Consider the following 18966-nt stretch of genomic DNA (forward strand, 5'->3'; position numbering starts at 1 on the left):
AGCATCAAACACTCATGGAGCTTGCAAGGAGTCTTCTGAATTCTGCAAAAAGTGACCATCTATGTTACCGGATCCGTCAGCCATGGGGGATGGATTCGCGGATCCCCGGATCTGATCCGGATCCGGATCCGGATTCGCTTGGATCCACCTAGGGACCCATATGAAAATGTTTTCTTCACGATAATGTGCACCCCGAAATTCAAACTGCATTCCTGCAATTTGGGATTTTTACAACACAAAAATACCTATATTCACTGAATTAATTTTCTGTTAATATTCGTTGAATTAATTCCTAACTTTGGGTCCCTTTGGTCACGGGAGAAGTTCATATTCGCTGAATTAATACTCTATTAATATTTGTTGAATTAATACTCTGTTAACGGGAGAAGTTCATATTCGCTGAATTAATACTCTATTAATATTTGTTGAATTAACACACTATTAATATTCACTGAATAAATACCTAGCTTCGGGTCTATTTGCTCACGGAAGAGGTTATTTCCCAAATAATACTTAGCTTAATACCTGGCTAGCAAAATGCATTCGGTGGGTTGCTTGTAGCCACCATGGCGGGCACCCTCCCTGGGTCATCCCGTCACCAGTGGAACATATCAGTGATGTTAGAAATACTATGGTATCGGAAACCAAGGGCTAACCATTCGTTGGAACATGGGGACATTTGGAGACACTTACGGAAAATTTATTAATGTTCTAGAGATTATTCACGTTCAGATGTCGGAGCTCAACTAGTAACTTATTAAGATTAATAACTATATAATTTATAACATATTATAATAATAATAATAGAGATAATACTATAAAAATTTAAATTTATAATATCGTAAGCTCATATATTAATGAACTCAGCTTATAACTTATTAATATTAACAACTATGTAATTTATAACATATAATAATAATAATACAGATATATTATACAAGTTAAAATTTATAATATTGTAAGCTCATATATATTAATTAAATTTTAAAATTTGGTATTTTGAAGTTAAGTTTTATATTTATATTTTAATTTCTAAATTAAAATTATATATATAAGATTCAAACTTATATTTTAAATAAATTATAATTTAGAATTAAGTTCTATATTTATATTATAATTTATATATTGCACTATAAATAGAAATATTAAAATTTATATATATCTATTAAATCAAATATATTAGTTTATTATATCATATATTGAAAATATATATTTATTATTAAATATTGCATAAAATATAATTATATATTTAAAATTTTGTATTTTTACAAATTATAATTGCTAATGTTTATCTTCTTTGAAAGTAAGGAAACATATTAATGGCTCAAGGCCTAAAAGTATCTTGTGAGGGTGGAAGTTGCCCCTATTACATACCACATACAAGTTAATTTTAGATGGCCAATTTTGTCTACACATAATGATGTCGCTGCATGCTGAGATATTCAAATTGTATCAACAGAGGTTAGACCAGTAACCATGAATATTGTAGCCTTTTCCATATTATATAATATACATGTCATTTCCCCGCCGTATCCGGATCCTGGCTTTTAAAAAATCTGACGGATCCGGATCCGTATCCGCATCCAGATCCGGATCCGGATTCGAATCCTGGTAACTTAGGTGACCATGTTATCCACAAGTAATTGCAATTGTTCCTCTCTTCCAGATATATTGTTAATTCAACAAGATCTCAAGTCTCGTGATTTTTTTACTAGCAAAGAAAATTTCAGGGAAAAATATGCCTCATGAGACATTTTCTTCTGGAAACTACACAACTCTTTTAGGAAATGGAAACGCGGTGGAAATATTTGCATATCAGAGGTTAAAAATTATTTTTCATGGCAGTGATGGAGCTGACCACCGTTTTTTCTACAAAATAAAACATGATCTGCAAAAAGATGCTCATATGCTTAATCAAAACCTTGAGAAAAGGTTCGAACTCCAAAGAATATGATCCCTGTCATCCCTTGATAGATCCAGGGTTTAGATGGATCTAGCCTGTTTTTATTAATGTTTTGTATGGCCAAACATTTTTTTTTAATTTTTATTAATTAATGTTTTTACTTTATTTTTTTTTATAAGACCAACATTTATGTTTTATAAGTTATGTTACATTATGCATCTCCCCCACCTAGGCTGTAGAAAGCACCTCTCAGAGGCAAGGGGCCTAAAACCTATTTGCAAGTTTTCTGCATAGCATGTAGGAAGAATGATCAGCAAACAATGCAAAATGTACAATGCATGTATGAAAAATGCAAAGCCAACAACCACTCCCAGGTGGAAATGTATAAAACCAAGCCTCTTGCAATGTTCCCTTGATTTTCCATAAATAATGTTTTGAGATACATTTCTGATCCAGTGTCCTGGCCTGGAGAAAGAGAAGCTTTCAAACAAAATAACAACAATAAATTTCACCACGCTCGCCAGAACCTCAATGACAAGTATCTTAGCACTCTCTTACAGTGGCAAAATGTATTGATTGGAAACAGTGATTATGGAAGAGCACAACAATTGAACTCTAGCCTATTTATGCACTCACCTTACAGTACAACCTTAGTCAGGGAGGTGACAATCTTAAACAGGGAAGAGCTCAACAATTTAACTCTAGTCTATTTATGCACTCCTCACCTTACAGGACAACCTTAGTCAAGGAGGTGGCAATTTTAAACAGGAAATGGACCTTTGTCAGTTTCTACAGGTTATTGTCAATTGTTAAGCTGTGCAGGAGAAAACTCAAAGCGAGTGAAACCTCTGTTGATCAAACATCCATTCAATGTAATCATGTCAAAGAACTATTAGCAGTTGTTCATAGGGTTACTCTCATTGAGGCCTCTTTTCAATGCCAGGCTTTTGCCTGTTCATGGCTATATATTGGTTAAATGAGGGCCATTTAATCCAGCATCAACTGTCCACCGAAGATTTTCAAATGAGGATGTCTCTTTTCTAGTACAAATCTACAGTGGTCTATATGGGTGATACAATCAGGTACTTTAGTGCTATAAGGCACATTCATGTAATGATTAATATTCTTATAACCAGTGTTGAGAACATCGTGATTTTTTTTCCCTGGCAATTTTTTCGGCAATTTTTTATTTTAAAAAAATCGCGAATTTTTCGTAAAAAGCACGATCTAACGAGTAAAAATCATGAGTGGCGGAAACAGCGGGTTTTAAGAGCCAATTTTTGGTATTTTTTGTCATTTTTTTCAGACTGTGGGCAAGTTTGAGAGCTGAATAGGGGAGGAAGTCATCTACAGGGACAGAGGAGGAGAAAAACCAAATATTTTAACATCCCAAGCAAGAAAAATTTGAGTTTGGACCAAATTTCTTCAGCAAAGCATGGTTTCCAAGTATGGCACCAAATTTAGCCAATTTTTTTTGTTTTTTTCTTGTTTTCGTTTGGGTTTCTATAACCCATTGATTATCAATGATTTTTGAGTGGATTTAATTGTGTTTTTTTTCATTTTTGTTGCATAGAGTGGAGAGAGTTCATTTTGGTCAAAAATGCAAAAAATGGATTGTTAGATTTATAAGTTTAATTTTTTCTTGTGCTCTATTTTTTTGCATCATTTTTGCTTGGGTTTGAACGTGCATTTTTTCCATTATTATTGCATTGAGTTGAGGTTTTTTTTTTGTCAAAAATTCAATGTGTTGTATGTAAATTCTATTTTTATTTTTTTTAACTTGCAATTCTTCTCGTGCCCTAGGTTCAACTTCAAACTTCATCTTACATTAAAACTCAAGAGTTCAACAAAGTTACAAACATGCCAAGGAAATTGGGCCCTTTGTGGGAATTTGGTGAACCTGATGGAGGGTTTGACAGATCAAACTTGACTTGCAAGTTGTGTGGGCATCATATCACAGAGGGGGTATACAAATTAATGTATCACCTTGCACAAATCCCTGGACATGAGGTAAGGCCTTGCAACCAATACAAATCCTGAAATCATCCGAAGAGCCCTCAGATCATTGAAAGAAATAGAGCAAACCAAACTGTCCAAGTCAGCTCTGAAGAGTCAATTAGCAGGGAATAGAGTGATAGGAGGTGAATATAACAGTGGCATTGGTTCTACTTCAGCATCAATATGTACAACCAACCCTATAGTTGCCTCATCATATTTTGTTCCTAGAACCACGTCTGGTTCACAACCATCTATCTCTTTAATTATTTAAAAAAAAAAAAAAATTGACAAGTTGTTGGGCAATTTTCTTCTTTGGAGTGATATTCCTTTCGGCGTTGCAAGAAATAATCCATTTTTCCAACCTGCTGCTGATGTTATTGCAATTATTGGCCCAAGGTACAAAGTCCCTTCTTATGATGACTTTAGAGGCCGCATTCTTCAAAATGAGAAGGTTGATTGCACCAAGAAATTGGAGGAGTTTAGGGCATCATGGGCGCACACAGGATGCACTGTGATGTTAGATGGTTGGACCGATCAAAAGGGCAGAAGCCTTATAAACTTATTGGTTAATTATCTCAAGGGGAATATGTTTATGAAATTTGTTCATGCCTCTAAACATATCAAAGATGCATGATTATTATGTGATTTGCTAGATGTGTTTATTTTGAAGGTGGATCTAGAACATGTTGTCCAAGTCATAACAGACAATGCTGCAAATTATGTTGATGCTAGCAAGATGCTTATGGAGAGGCGTCCTACTTTATTTTGGACACCTTGTGCTACACATTGCATTGATTTGATGTTGGAGGACATAGGAAAAATTACTTTTGTCAAAGATATTGTTGACTCATCAAAAAGCATTACAAAATTTATATATAATCATGCATCTGTGCTTCATTTGCTGAGAACATTCACCAACAACACGAAGCTAGTGCGCCCTGCCAATACACGGTTTGCCACAAGTTTCATATCTCTTCAATCCCTCTTGAATTCTATGTGGGATGTGAAGAGAATATTTATTTCAAATCAGTGGCGTGTTTTGGCATTTAGCCGCAAACCAAAGGGAGAGGCCATATGCAGATTAGCTTCATACCAGGAAAGCTTCTGGGCAGGAGTGCAGGAAGTGTGTAGCATTACTGAACCTTTGGTAAAGGTTATTCGATTAGTTGATGGTGACAAGCCCGCAATGGGCTACTTGTATGAGGCCATGGACAAGGCCAAAGAATCCATTCGGACCTACTATGATGATAAAGGAGATGAGGGGTTTCAAAAACAACTTCTCCTACGGGAAGTGATTGATGAACGATGGAACAACACACTCCATCATCCCATTCATGCTGCAGGGATCTACCTGAACCTCGCATTTGCTTACCCCTGTGGGTTCTTACTTGATGTTGAGGTCATGGATGGATTCTTCACATGTGTTCAGAGGATGGCGCCATCTCCAGTAGAACGTGTAGAAATCTCCAAAGAAATGGAGATATACATGATGGCAGGTGGCACATTTAGCTTTGACATGGTCGTGGTTGATAGGGAGACTAAAATGCCAAGTATTTTTTAGTTTGTTTCAAATATCATTGTCTCTTCAAGTTCATAACTTCATACTTTGCTTCAACTTTCAAATTTCATTTTTTTTTTATGTTTATCTTATTTGTAATTTTGTTGTAGAAGCTATGGTGGCAGAGTACCCAATCTGCGAAGGCTTGCCATTTGAGTGCTCAGCGAAACATGTAGCTCCTCAAGATGCAAGCGCAACTAGAGTGTATTTGAAAAAATACACACCAAAAAGCACAACAAGTTAAAACTTAAAATATTCCAAATTTCCAATTTTTTTTTAATTCATTAAATAATATTTTTTTTAATTATTATTTTATGACCCTTGTACAGGTTGGAGTCCCCGCGACTTAATGACATGGTATACGTCTACTACAATCTTCAATTGTGGGTGCGGCAACTTGAGAGGACACCTGATATGGAGGCCATCTCATTGGATGGGATTGACACCACTACTACATGGAGGGCTGAGGCCGAGAGGCCTCTCATGGAGTCTGTCGCTGAATGGTTAGAGCAAGAGGTAGTGGAGGGGGTAGAGGAGGAGGAGAAGGAGGAGATCACACCACCTACCCAGGCTACCCCTGTCACCAGTAGAGTACGTGGTCTACCTCCTATAGACCCTAGTTCTTCAACTTCTAGAGGACAATAGAGTCCACTACCAGCTCCACCGCCATCTACATCTAGAGGGAAAGCTATTGCATTTTCTCGCAAGAGGGGGCAGAGGAAATCAATAATATTAGTTATTTGGTTCATTTCATTGTATATGACATTATGACTCATGATATGAGATACATTATTATATTTTTTGTTGATATTTTGAGGCTGAGTTGGGACTCAAGACTTACTATTCAGGTATGATTCACTGTTATGTGTGATGTAGCACTAGAAATATTACACATCTTATATATTAGTTCTTTTATCATATTTATGTATCAATGCATTTAATTTATGTTGTAGATGCTTTAGATATTAAAAAAAATTGAAAAAAATGAATATTTTTGTATTTCCTGATTTTTCCTATTTTTTCTGATTTTTTCTCCTCACTGATTTTATCCCGATCGCGATGTTCGCAACATTGCTTATAACCACCACATGACTCACTCCTTTCAAGTAGTTGTTAATCCTTAGTTGAGACTTAGGGCAGTTTAATGAGAAGCAGTTAACTCCTATTTTGTTCTAGTGAAAGACAATTTAGGTCGGTTCTAAACTCCATTCTGCAATCACGCATGCAAGGTCACAACACAGTTTTACACTACTCTGGGGGTTGTTGTGAAGACATCATTTTATTAGAATTGCTGTAAAACTTTGGTCTTTATAGTGGTTTCTGCCAATGTTTTGAGTTTGTTAGCTACTTTATGCACAAGTATAATTCCTATACCAACAACAATTCACAGTTATCTTCCTGTATCATTTTTTTCAATTTTTAGAATTACTGCAAAATTTTGATCTTTATACTCGTTTATGCTGTGTTCTGAGATTGTTGGCTACTTTATGCAAGAGTATAATTACTGTACTGACAAAAATTTGCTGTTATCTTCCTGTATCATATTTTCTCCAATTGTTTTGCCATCTATCTGACTGGGCATTTTTCTTGCAATTTGATCCCACTACTTTTTTCAGATTTCTCAGCAATGATCGATGATACTTTGTAAACATTTCACATTTTCACATTTCACTCAGGCAATAAATGAGTGTCCATGGCATTTTTTTCTATCAAAACTTTCAAATAGCTCATGCTAAGATAATAAATCTTCAATTTTCTACTGTTGAATAAGGTTATTCTAAATCAATATCATTTTACTCTAAATTTCAAACATGTTGGAGTATAACCATAAAGTATCATCAATCAAAACTCTAGCAATCAACTTTTATGTTGATCATAGTTATACTGCATCTTCATCTTCCGTTTATTATTGAAGAATATTTCAAGGAGAAAAGCGGATAATGTTCTTGGAAAAATATTGCTGCTTTTTTATTATTTATAGTTTGCTCAATTATACAGCATATGACTTTTCATGTTCACAATTTATGAGTGCCATTACCGAGTCTGAATGGTGAAAACGTGAAGGAATGTTTCAACACACAAGAAAGGCCAAAAATCTTGAACATACCTTCATCATCTGAAACAATATTTCTGGCACCCATGGTGACAGATTAGTTCAGAGAGATGTTGAAAATCTGACAGCTCCCAGCTTACAGGATTACTTTCATAGAACCTCAGAACTGGATTTCTCAACCTGGTAAAAGTCAACGAATCAATTTCTTAATATTCCTGGAAACACCATTAGTGAATGTCCAACACAATTCAAAGAATTCTGATTCAAATTGTTTGCAAGTCATGTACATTCGACACTAAACCCTTGTCAACCTAGACAGGAAATTCCAAGACAATCCCCAGTTATCCAAATCAAATAAAACCAGCAAAATACTCTTAAAACATAAATAAATCAGGCTGGTAACAAACAAATAACAAAGTCTAAAACACTGCCAACATTGTTTAAACTTTAATATGTCAAAAAAATAAAAACGAATCCCAAAATAATCAAATTTATTTGATATTCAGCCCAACAAGACCCCCGTAACCCCAACAAAGGAAGTTACAAAAGAATCCAAGTTCTCTAAATCCCAAAAATTCAACAATTCACTCTTATTCAAAACACACAAACCAACCCAAGCATGAAGACCCACATCTAAAACACTGCCAAAAATATGTAAGCCTTGATACATCAAAAAGCTCAAATCCTAATCATCTTGAATTTGTTTCATATTCAACCCACCAAAACCGTTGTCACTCCAAAATTCAAAGTTGCAAGAAGATCAAAGTTATTTTGAGCTTAGTCTCGGAGTATCCACAGTAGAAACCATATTTCTGTCAACGTTTCAAATCCCAACAGGGATCCATTGTCAGGACCAATCTGAATGATGATAGAAGAAGAGCTTGTGAAAGGATAAATAGTTAAAGAAAAAAAAATTATTGAAAGTCGGCTAATAACTTTATTTTATTTTTAATATTATTTTTTATTTATCATTTTTTATTAATAATTAATATTCTAAATAGTAAATAAATTATTATTATTATTATTATTTATAATTTATGATTATCATAATTAAATTATTCTTATTTATAGATTTTATTGTTAAATAATACTAGTTTTAAATTTTTTACAATTAATAATAATAATAATTAATTTATTAAGAATAATATTTATTTAATTTTTTTTATTTTTAAATGATAATCATTTTTATTATAATTAAATTATTCTTATTTATAGATCTAATTGTTAAATAATACTAGTTTAAAATTTTTATATAGTTCTTAATTATGAAAATAGTTCATAATAATAATTATTAATTTATTAAGAATAATAATTATTTTATTCTATTTTATTTTATTTTTATAATATAATAAAATAACATAAGTAGATTTTATTCTTAGTTAGACACTGATTATTATTATGATTGATTTGTTAATATTATTATTACTATTATTAAAATAACCCTAAATTTTAATACTAATAATTATTATAAAACCTAATATTAGTTTTAAATTTTTTACAATTAATAATAATAATTATTAATTTATTAAGAATAATATTTTTTTTAATTGATAATAATTTTTATTAAATTATTCTTATTGATAGATCTAATTGTTAAATAATACTAGTTTAAAATTTTTATTTAGTTTTTAATTATGAAAATAATTCATAATAATAATTATTAATTTATTACGAATAATAATTATTTTATTCTATTTTATTTTATTTTTATAATATAATAAAATAAAATAACCTAAGTAGATTTTATTCTTAGTTAGAAACTGATTATTATTATGATTGATTTGTTAATATTATTATTACTATTATTAAAATAGCCCTAATTTTTAATACTAATAATTATTATAAAACCTAATCCTAATATCTATTTTAATTCATATGAATATAAAAAAAAAAAAAAAACAAAACAAAAAACAAAAAACAAAAAACAAAACAAAACAAAACAAACAAACAAACAAACAAAACAAAAAACAAACCTCATTACCTGAGAAGTTTTTGGTGGTTCTAACCTTTTGATTAAGGGGAGCCAACTACCACTGATCTCGATACCATTGTCCCTATTGAGATTCTGGGGGTGTTTTATAATCTCAAGAGCCTCCTTGATCTTCCTTCTTTGATGTTGCTCTTCCCTTGCGATGATTGAGGTGTTTTCCAAACAAACCTAATGTTTTGTTTTTGAGGAATGCTCTACAAGTGCTGAAGTACGAGATCTTCCGTTCTTGATATCAGCTCCATGTTCTTTCAGTCTTTTCTGCAAAGAACGACCTGTTTCACCAATGTAACTTTTGCCACATGAACAGTCTGTTGACCACTACGTGTCAACTACCAATAGCAGTACACCACCTTTTTTCGCAAAAGGGATAGCGCTTGATCAACGTGTCCGTGCCATTCGACTATCATCATCTGCCTTATCATGTTATATTGTAAGCTCAGTCTGCACGTGTAAATTGTAAATAATCTTAGCAGATCCGTGTCATGTATGTAATTTCCTAGGTAAACCTAATCTTCTAGTGATGATCTACGTTCCGGAAGGTTTTTTGTCTCACCGACCCATGGTCGACAGAGTTTTCCTTCAGCTTAACCCCAAAGCAGGAATGGATTTTGTCATTAGAATCTTAGGGGAGTCCTAGTGTACTAGGTCGAGTCTATGTAAAAGTAATTTGGGAAAAGTCCTAACTATTTGGTTAGGCTATTTTATTACAAATCGCTTGATCTGCTAGATTATAGTTGTGTCACAAAACTAGGTAGTCTATGAGGGTTTATGTCAAATGGGTTTTCCCCCTTGAGATGTAAAAATGTAAAAATCATGATGTAAAGTGTCTTGAGGGTTAGAAAATGTTTTATCCCCTCATAGGCCCTAGGTCCTAGGTAAAATTCTCAAAGGCTAAGTTCGAGGGTCAAAAAATAAATAAATAAAAAATAAAAATAAAAAAATAATAATAATAATAAATATATATATAAGAAAATAAAATAAAAATTAAAAATAAAATAATAAAAATTCAAAGTTTTGAGGAAATAAATGCAAAATTTTAATTTTTTAATATATTAAAATGCATTTAATTTAAAAAATGTGAAATTTCTTCAACATTTAAAATTTCAACAGATGAGATTAAAAGAGATTTTGATCATCATCAATGGTCGAGATTACTTTGACATGGATCACTCGAACTAGCGGTTGGGAAATTTATCTTTAAATAGGGTGTCAGGGGTCATTTAAGATGATTCAACCTGGGAGTCGTGCGCTGAGTGAAAGCTCTCTTGTAATCGTTTTTCATGTGCACATAGAGAAAGACTTTGGGATTAATCTCTGCTGGTGTTACTCTTCGAAAAAATGTTGTGAGATGTTTTATTTTCTTGCATAAGATTTATTTTTAACCATTGACGTTAGCATATTTAATATTGATTTAAACACAGGTATCTTGTTTGATCACTAAGGTTTGAATGATAGTTTAATTTCTGAATATAATGGTAGGTATCTCCATTAGATCTGAATTTCACTAGTGTTTTCTCTCTCTATGTTAAAGGTTGAATTAAGCTATGCAGGAAATCCTTGATCTTGAGTTTACTGGGCGTTCAGGGAGGTTCTCGGCTGAACCAGCCAACTCCCGGATTGCATTTTCTGAAGAGCCCAGCTAGTTTTGATCCCGGACTTATCATTAGAATTTCTGTTGCAGATGCATGAAGGGTTTTCTGAAGCACCTCATATTGAACTTAAAATTTTGAAAATATTTATGTGGCATACTGATAAATCTGGCTATTTAGAGCCTTTAAACTATGAATATTGTAATTATTTAGCTGGTTTTAGGGTTTTTAGTTTTGTTTCTTGCATATTTTGTTTTTAGGTGTTTGTTTTTGTCATTACAGGTTGCAAATCTGAAGGTGTAGTCTTGTTTCGAAGCCAGATCTAGGCCCTGGAGGGTAAGATCTGGCCTCAGCATCATTTTTGCAGGGATACTCTTCAACGGATTTTCAAATTTTCTGAAGAAATTCGAGGGTTTGTCCAAGCTATCTGTCTGCTGGGGTTTCATTTTCGCAGAAAAAATTTGAAATTTTTTTTAGTGAGAGTTGTCCAGACCCTCACCTGTGCGCTGCCTATCCCTTCGCAGCTCTGTTCTCATTCATCCTTCATGCGTCCCTTCGCCCTCCTATCGACCTGCAATATCCCTACGCGAGCAATCATCATCCCCCTCACGCAGCAAATTCATTGTCCCTTCACTGATCCGCTGCTCCACTCTCACATTTCTCTCCTCACGCTGTCCGCCATTGCTGTCAAACCTACAGCCTCATTTCATTGCCTCCATCCTCCACGCATTTTTCATAACCCTCCACTCATCCGCTGCCCCTGCGTGCCATTCCTGTTGATCACCTGCAAAAACGCGCGCCTGCATTCCTCACACAGTCATAAAGCGCTGCCCCATCCCAGCTTCTCTCCCTGTCTACACGCAGCCCCTCATTCCACGTCCAATCTGCCTACTCATCCACGCAGCTCCCAAACCCGCAAGCAGCTCCTTCCTCATTCTCACGCAGTTGTATCTGCATCCATATAAAATCACTGCCATTTCACATTTTTCTCCCACGCCCAAACCCTCGGACCTGCACTTCTCCGCACGTTGCTCCCTCGCCGTTGTGACTATCTGCATCCTCAGCGTCATACGCATTCATCACCTGCAATCACTGCGATTTGTTGTTTAAGCCATTTCTCCACGCTGCATTTCTCCCGCGTATCCCCACACCATCGAACTCACTCACACTGCCATCGACCATACCTGCAAACACACTCAGAACTATTCGATTCATATTTTTTTAATTGTGTGATATGCGTTTGATAGTTTAGGGTATATATCTTTTATTAAAATTTAACTTATGTTAGATTTCATTTAGACTTAGGTTAGGTTTCATTTAGATTTAGTTTTGTTTCATATTTCTTTTATTTCAATTTTATATTTAAAAATCTAAAACATTAAAAATTTCAAATAAAATAAATAAAAAATTAAAAAAAAAAATCCTAAAAAGCATAAAAAGGGGTTTTGATTTTCATTTTTCTTTTTCAGGTTTTGATTTATTTTCATTTAGATTTAAATTTCAAAAAAAAAATATTCATAGAAGTTATAAAAAAAAAAAAAAAACTTTAAAAAAATAAATAAATCTAAAATATAAAATCTTAAAATCTTAAAAAAGCATAAAAGTTAATCTCAGGGTTTTGATTTATTTTTGTTTAGATTTAAAAATTTAAAAAAAAATAAAAAATTTCATAAAATTTATAAAATCTAAAAATTTATAAAAAAAATCCTAAACATCTAAAAAAAATTTAAAACTAAATTAAAGCGCATTTTAAAAACTAAATTAAAGGGATTTGTGCTTTAATGTTAAAAAATTTTAAATGTGGCCTATGGCCCATTAAAATTTTTATTTTTTAGCCCTTTTAATTCGTTTTTCCATTGCCTTAAAAAAATTTAAATTTTTCAGTTACCATTAAGCGTTATAGCCTAAGGAATAATTAAAATTTAAATTTAAAGATCCTTTGGTCATTAAAAGCATGATTTTCCTATGGTCAAATTACGATAAATGTTTTAAGTTATATTGACTGTTGGAAAAAATTTATTAATTCTAGATCTTGGTCATTGTTTTAAATCTGGAATCTTTCGCATGTGACAGTGTTGGGCATTTATGTGGATTATCTCCACTTTTTCATCACATATTAAAAATCGATCTGAATAGCTTGTTTTATTGATGGTTGATTTAAATATCGAAGACACTGGTCTAAAATTATTTCTATCTCGTGGTCGTGTCTTGTTTTGGCATTTACTCTATCTGATTTAATCATTTAAATCCATCAAGTTATCCATCATTAAAATCTTCAGGTGCTTGTTTGCCTCGCTGTGTCTCCCAACCCAGTTGATTCCCAGTTGGTCTTCCTTTATCCCATAGGGTCTACCCCCCTTAGCCTAGGGAGACGGCTTAAACAGAGAGATCGGGGATCAGGGTGACAGCACCCGATCTAAGCGTTGTCGCGGTGCTTAGACACTCTGCACGACAACACAGTCAATTTTGTAAACTCCCTTGAGCTGTTGTCTATCAATAACATCTTTGACAGACCTCATACCCTGCTTAATTGTTCCTGGTGCTGAGAACTGAGTGACTATGTCTTTCCTTCTTAGGATTTTGGCAATCTTATCTGTTACTCATTGGATATATGGTAGGAAACTCTACCACATTGGTTAAGGTCTTGGGCCTTATGTATTTTAGATAGCACCCTAATTTCTGCTCTCTCTAAGGCTATCTTAATTTCCTTATCTTTGTAGCCTATACTCTTAAACACCGAAGAGTGAAACTATTTTACTTGAAAATTTTAGAGTGAAGATAGCAAGAAGAGCTGCAGATCTCCAATTCCTTAAAAATTGTCGTGATAATAACCTAATTCCATATTTTGCGCAGATTAATCACAGATTGCATAACAAATTTAATGAAAAAACATTTTTTAAATTAAGCATAGCTCTAGTGCGTGCAGAAATTAAAAGAGTTAGGGCTTCTCTAGATAGTTTGGGATGGTTAGCTTTTTTCTCACATCTAAAATTGGCCAGCATCATTAGCAGAGATCTCTGGTCAGTAGTTGATGCCAAGGCAGCTCTAAAAGCCCAACAAGAAGGCCGCATTGCCCATTCGAGACAGCAAAAGAAGCTCCTAAGACTAAGATTAATAAATAGTTCAGGCAATAGTTCAAGTAAAACAGGAAACACAACAGGACAAACAGTAAATAAAAAAGGAAAACGTTCCAGTTTAATAAACGTTGGTTCAACAAACATAAATGAAAAGGCAGGTAGTTCCATTGAAGGCGAGCGTAGGATAAGAAATCTCATAAGAAAAACTAATGAACAGATAGGTAATAATAACATTGACATTAAAAGTTTGGAAAACTTGGAGAGCGTGGACACCATCGGACCCAGCATTAACATAATAAACTCGGACAGCGGAACTGAAGATGAGAGCACATATAAATCAGATATAGCGGTTGGCGCTGACATACTGGGCAGCAGCAACAATATGTCGAAGCACAGAAGAATGCTACGTGGGCAGAATAACGCAGTGCAGAATAAGGCAGTTAACATCCAAAACAACATAATGGGAGGCATAGAAAGAAGCAAACCCAATTCAGCTCTCAGCTCCTACGAATCCAGAAAAACTAAAAGCATGAGCGCTAACATCCCTGTAAATAGCACATCTGAGAAATTAGAGAACGCTGACTAAAAGGTAGTTAATTTGTCCTCTCAAGAACTAACCTCTGAAATTATTAGTGTGCTCAACAAAGGACTAGGGTTTGTGGTTGCTCCTAAGAGCATACCTGTTGAAGATATCATTTGTAGCATAGAAGATGGAATAAATAACCTCTCTATAGAGGATAAGGAGGCATTGAGACAAGAATTTGCTCTCATAATGAGGAAGGCTAGAATTCCCAAGAGTAATTTAAGTAAGGTAGAGCAAACTGCCTTTAGGTCCCTACGAGATAATGACAAAATTGTGGTTCTTAAAGCAGACAAGGGAGGGGTAGCTGTAATCCTGGATAAAGAAGACTACATTTGTAAAATGAATGAACACCTCAATTGTGGCAGTTATAAGAAGCTTAGCACTAATCCAATTCCTAAGATTATGAGGGAGGTCAAGAAGGCAATTTTAGACTCCAACCTTGAAGAAAGATTAAAAATGAAATTAACTCCTTCCTGCGAAACCATCCCAAAAATCTATGGGTTACCCAAGATCCATAAGAAAGGGGTTCCTCTTAGACCAATAGTTAATACTATTGGATCCCCAACCTATGAACTCGCAAAGTATGTTTCCAAAATCCTTAGACCCCTAGTTGGGAATACTGATTCTTTTATCAAGGACTCTCATGATTTTGTGAAACTTATCAAAAATGAAAGGGTAAACCATGATGACATCTTGGTAAGTTTTGACGTGGTTTCATTATTCACCAAAATTCCTCTTGATGAAGCTATTCATGTTATAAAGGAAGTTGTTGACCCAAAAACTGCAAAACTTGCTGAGATTTGCTTACGATCAACCGTTTTCACATTCCAAGGAGGATACTATGAGCAGACATCTGGGGTGGCAATGGGATCTCCCCTCTCGCCAATTGTGGCCAACTTATACATGGAATACTTTGAAAAGAAGGCCCTTGAATCATACCCTTGAAGCCAGCTTGGTGGAAACGATTCGTCGATGATACCAACCTAAAATGGACCCACGGTAGGGAAGAACTTAACAAGTTTTTCACACATCTGAACTCTATTTCTCCCGAAATAAAATTTACTATGGAGCTAGAGGAAAACAATAGCATCCCATTCTTGGACGTTCTTATCATTAGAAAAATGGACGGCTCTTTAGGACATAAGGTCTTTAGGAAATCCACTCACACAGAAAGCTACCTCCATGCTGACTCCTACCACCATCCATCCCAAAAGTTCGGCGTGCTTAACACTCTTGCCATTAGGGCCTTTCGAATCTCTGATTCTGAACATATTAGGGAGGAGAAGGAACATTTATCTTCGGTGTTTAAGAGTATAGGCTACAAAGATAAGGAAATTAAGATAGCCTTAGAGAGAGCAGAAAGGAGGGTGCTATCTAAAATACCTAAGGCCCAAGACCTTAACCAATGTGGTAGAGTTTTCCTACCATATATCCAAGGAGTAACAGATAAGATTGCCAAAATCCTAAGAAGGAAAGACATAGTCACTCAGTTCTCAGCACCTGGAACAATTAAGCAAGGTATGAGGTCTATCAAAGATGATATTGATAGACAACAGCTCAAGGGAGTTTACAAAATTGACTGTTCATGTGGCAAAAGTTACATTGGTGAAACAGGTCGTTCTTTGCAAAAAAGACTGAAAGAACATGGAGCTGATATCAAGAACGAAAGATCTCGTACTTCAGCACTTGCAGAGCATTCCTCAAAAACAAAACATCAGGTTTGTTTGGAAAACGCCTCAATCATCACAAGGGAAGAGCAGCATCAAAGAAGGAAGATCAGGGAGGCTCTTGAGATTATAAAACACCCCCAAAATCTCAATCGGGACAATGGTATCGAGATCAGTGGTAGTTGGCTCCCCTTAATCAAAAGGTTAGAACCACCAAAAACTTCCCAGGTAATGAGGTAGGTTTTTTTTTTTTGATATTCATATGAATTAAAATAGATATTAGGATTAGGTTTTATAATAATTATTAGTATTAAAATTTAGGGTTATTTTAATAATAGTAATAATAATATTAACAAATCAATCATAATAATAATCAGTTTCTAACTAAGAATAAAATCTACTTATGTTATTTTATTTTTTTATATTATAAAGATAAAATAAAATAGAATAAAATAATTATTATTCTTAATAAATTAATAATTATTATTATGAATTATTTTCATAATTAAAAACTAAATAAAAATTTTAAACTAGTATTATTTAACAATTAGATCTATAAATAAGAATAATTTAATAAAAATTATTAAAAAAAATATTATTCTTAATAAATTAATAATTATTATTATTAATTGTAAAAAATTTAAAACTAGTATTATAGGTTTTATAATAATTATTAGTATTAAAATTTAGGGTTATTTTAATAATAGTAATAATAATATTAACAAATCAATCATAATAATAATCAATTTCTAACTAAGAATAAAATCTATTTATGTTATTTTATTATAATATAAAAATAAAATAAAATAGAATAAAATAATTATTATTCTTAATAAATTAATAATTATTATTATGAACTATTTTCATAATTAAAAACTAAATAAAAATTTTAAACTAGTATTATTTAACAATTAGATCTATAAATAAGAATAATTTAATTATGATAAAAATTATTATCATTTAAAAATAAACAAAAAAAAATACTATAATTAATTGTAAAAAATTTAAAACTAGTATTATTTAACAATAAAATCTATAAATAAGAATAATTTAATTATGATAATCATAAATTATAAATAATAATACTAATAATAATAATAATAATTTATTTACTATTTAGAATATTAATTATTAATAATAAAAATGATAAATAAAAATTAATATTAAAATTAAAATAAAGTTATTAGCCGACTTTCAATAAAAAAATATTTCTTTAACTATTTATCCCTTCACAATCTCTTCTTCTATCATCATTCATCATTCAGATTGGTCCTGATGATGGATCCCTGTGGGATTTGAAACGTTGACAGAAATATGGTTTCCACTGTGGATACTCCAAGACTAAGCTCAAAAGCAATGAACCACAGATGCCTAAAATCCAGAATCAAAGTTATTCAAATTTTCCATGCATCCAACCAATTTACGCTTAAAAAAATACAGAAAACCAGCCTAATAAATGAGCCAAATGGTCATGTGAGACACTGTCAAAAAATATATAAACCCCAATACATCGGAAAGCTCAAATTCCAATAAACTCATTTATTCATTTTCAGCCCAAACAAAAAAAAGCAAGATTTACCCACCAAAATCGGAAAAAAATGGAAGCTTTCAGTCAAACACTATGCTAACTAAAATTATACTGCTTCAAATTCCACGAATCCAACCAATTTACTTTTAAACAGATGCAGAAACCAGCTTAATAAATGAGCCAAATGATCAAGTTGGAACACTGTCAAAGAACATATAAACCCCAATATATCGGAAAGCTCAACTTCCAATAAACCCATTTATTACATATTCAGCCCAAACAAAAAAACAAGAATAACCCACCAAAATCGCAAGAAAACGGAAATTTTCAGTCAAACCCTACACAACCTGACATTATACTGCTCACAAAACGTTTAAATGGTAGAAATCCGAAAATGGAAAAAGTTCCAAATCTCTCAAAACTTAAAAGTTCTAAGATACCCAAGCAAGCATTACCCACAAACAGTGAGATTTTAAAGAGGTTTAAAAACAACAATACACAATACACAATGTTCACAAAAAATGTAGAAACCACAAATGAACGATGACAAACTGGGTGCAACAAAGCCACCCCTGCAAAAGGCCCTCTTTCGCTGACAAGTAATTAGGGCCACAAACATACAACTGAGGTGTAGCTCAAGGGATTGGATCAAAAGGCACGTGCTCTCTATGTACGACAACTTAAGCACCAAAGTAGCAGTTGGTAGGGTAAATGCCTACAGGTGGATATAAGAAATCCATCATAATGGGTCAATGTAATGGGTAGAACTCCCACAAGATCTGAAGGCTAGCCACTGGAGATGGATGGGATATTAGACAGGACTATTGCTCCTTAACTGGCTTTGTTGTGTCTATAACTTGTTCCACACCTCTTGCTTCCATTCAGCCACCTGGATTTACTTCAAGAATTTAACATAATGGTGGATGAGGGCCTTGTCGATGGTTTTGGTTCAGGGAGGCATGACCTTGTCTTGCCAGCAACTAACGACCTCTTAACGAGTGATGATATCCTTGCTGAAGC

At 33.3% G+C, this 18966-nt stretch overlaps 1 pseudogene across 1 annotated transcript in view; it reads right to left on the minus strand.

Moving 5' to 3' along the window:
- The window catches only part of LOC149230460 (transcription elongation factor SPT6-like), a 264092-nt pseudogene that overhangs the window by 214740 nt on the left and 30386 nt on the right, over positions 1 to 18966 (minus strand). The window contains exon 2 of the transcript XR_016248009.1: positions 7567 to 7692. The product of XR_016248009.1 is annotated as a transcription elongation factor SPT6-like (transcript). The remainder of the gene's footprint in view (positions 1 to 7566; positions 7693 to 18966) is intronic.

This window comes from Pinus tabuliformis, chromosome J, assembly GCF_031772625.1.
Source record: "Pinus tabuliformis cultivar Carrire ecotype Pingquan chromosome J, CPIR1, whole genome shotgun sequence".
In the NCBI taxonomy this organism is placed as follows: domain Eukaryota; kingdom Viridiplantae; phylum Streptophyta; class Pinopsida; order Pinales; family Pinaceae; genus Pinus; species Pinus tabuliformis.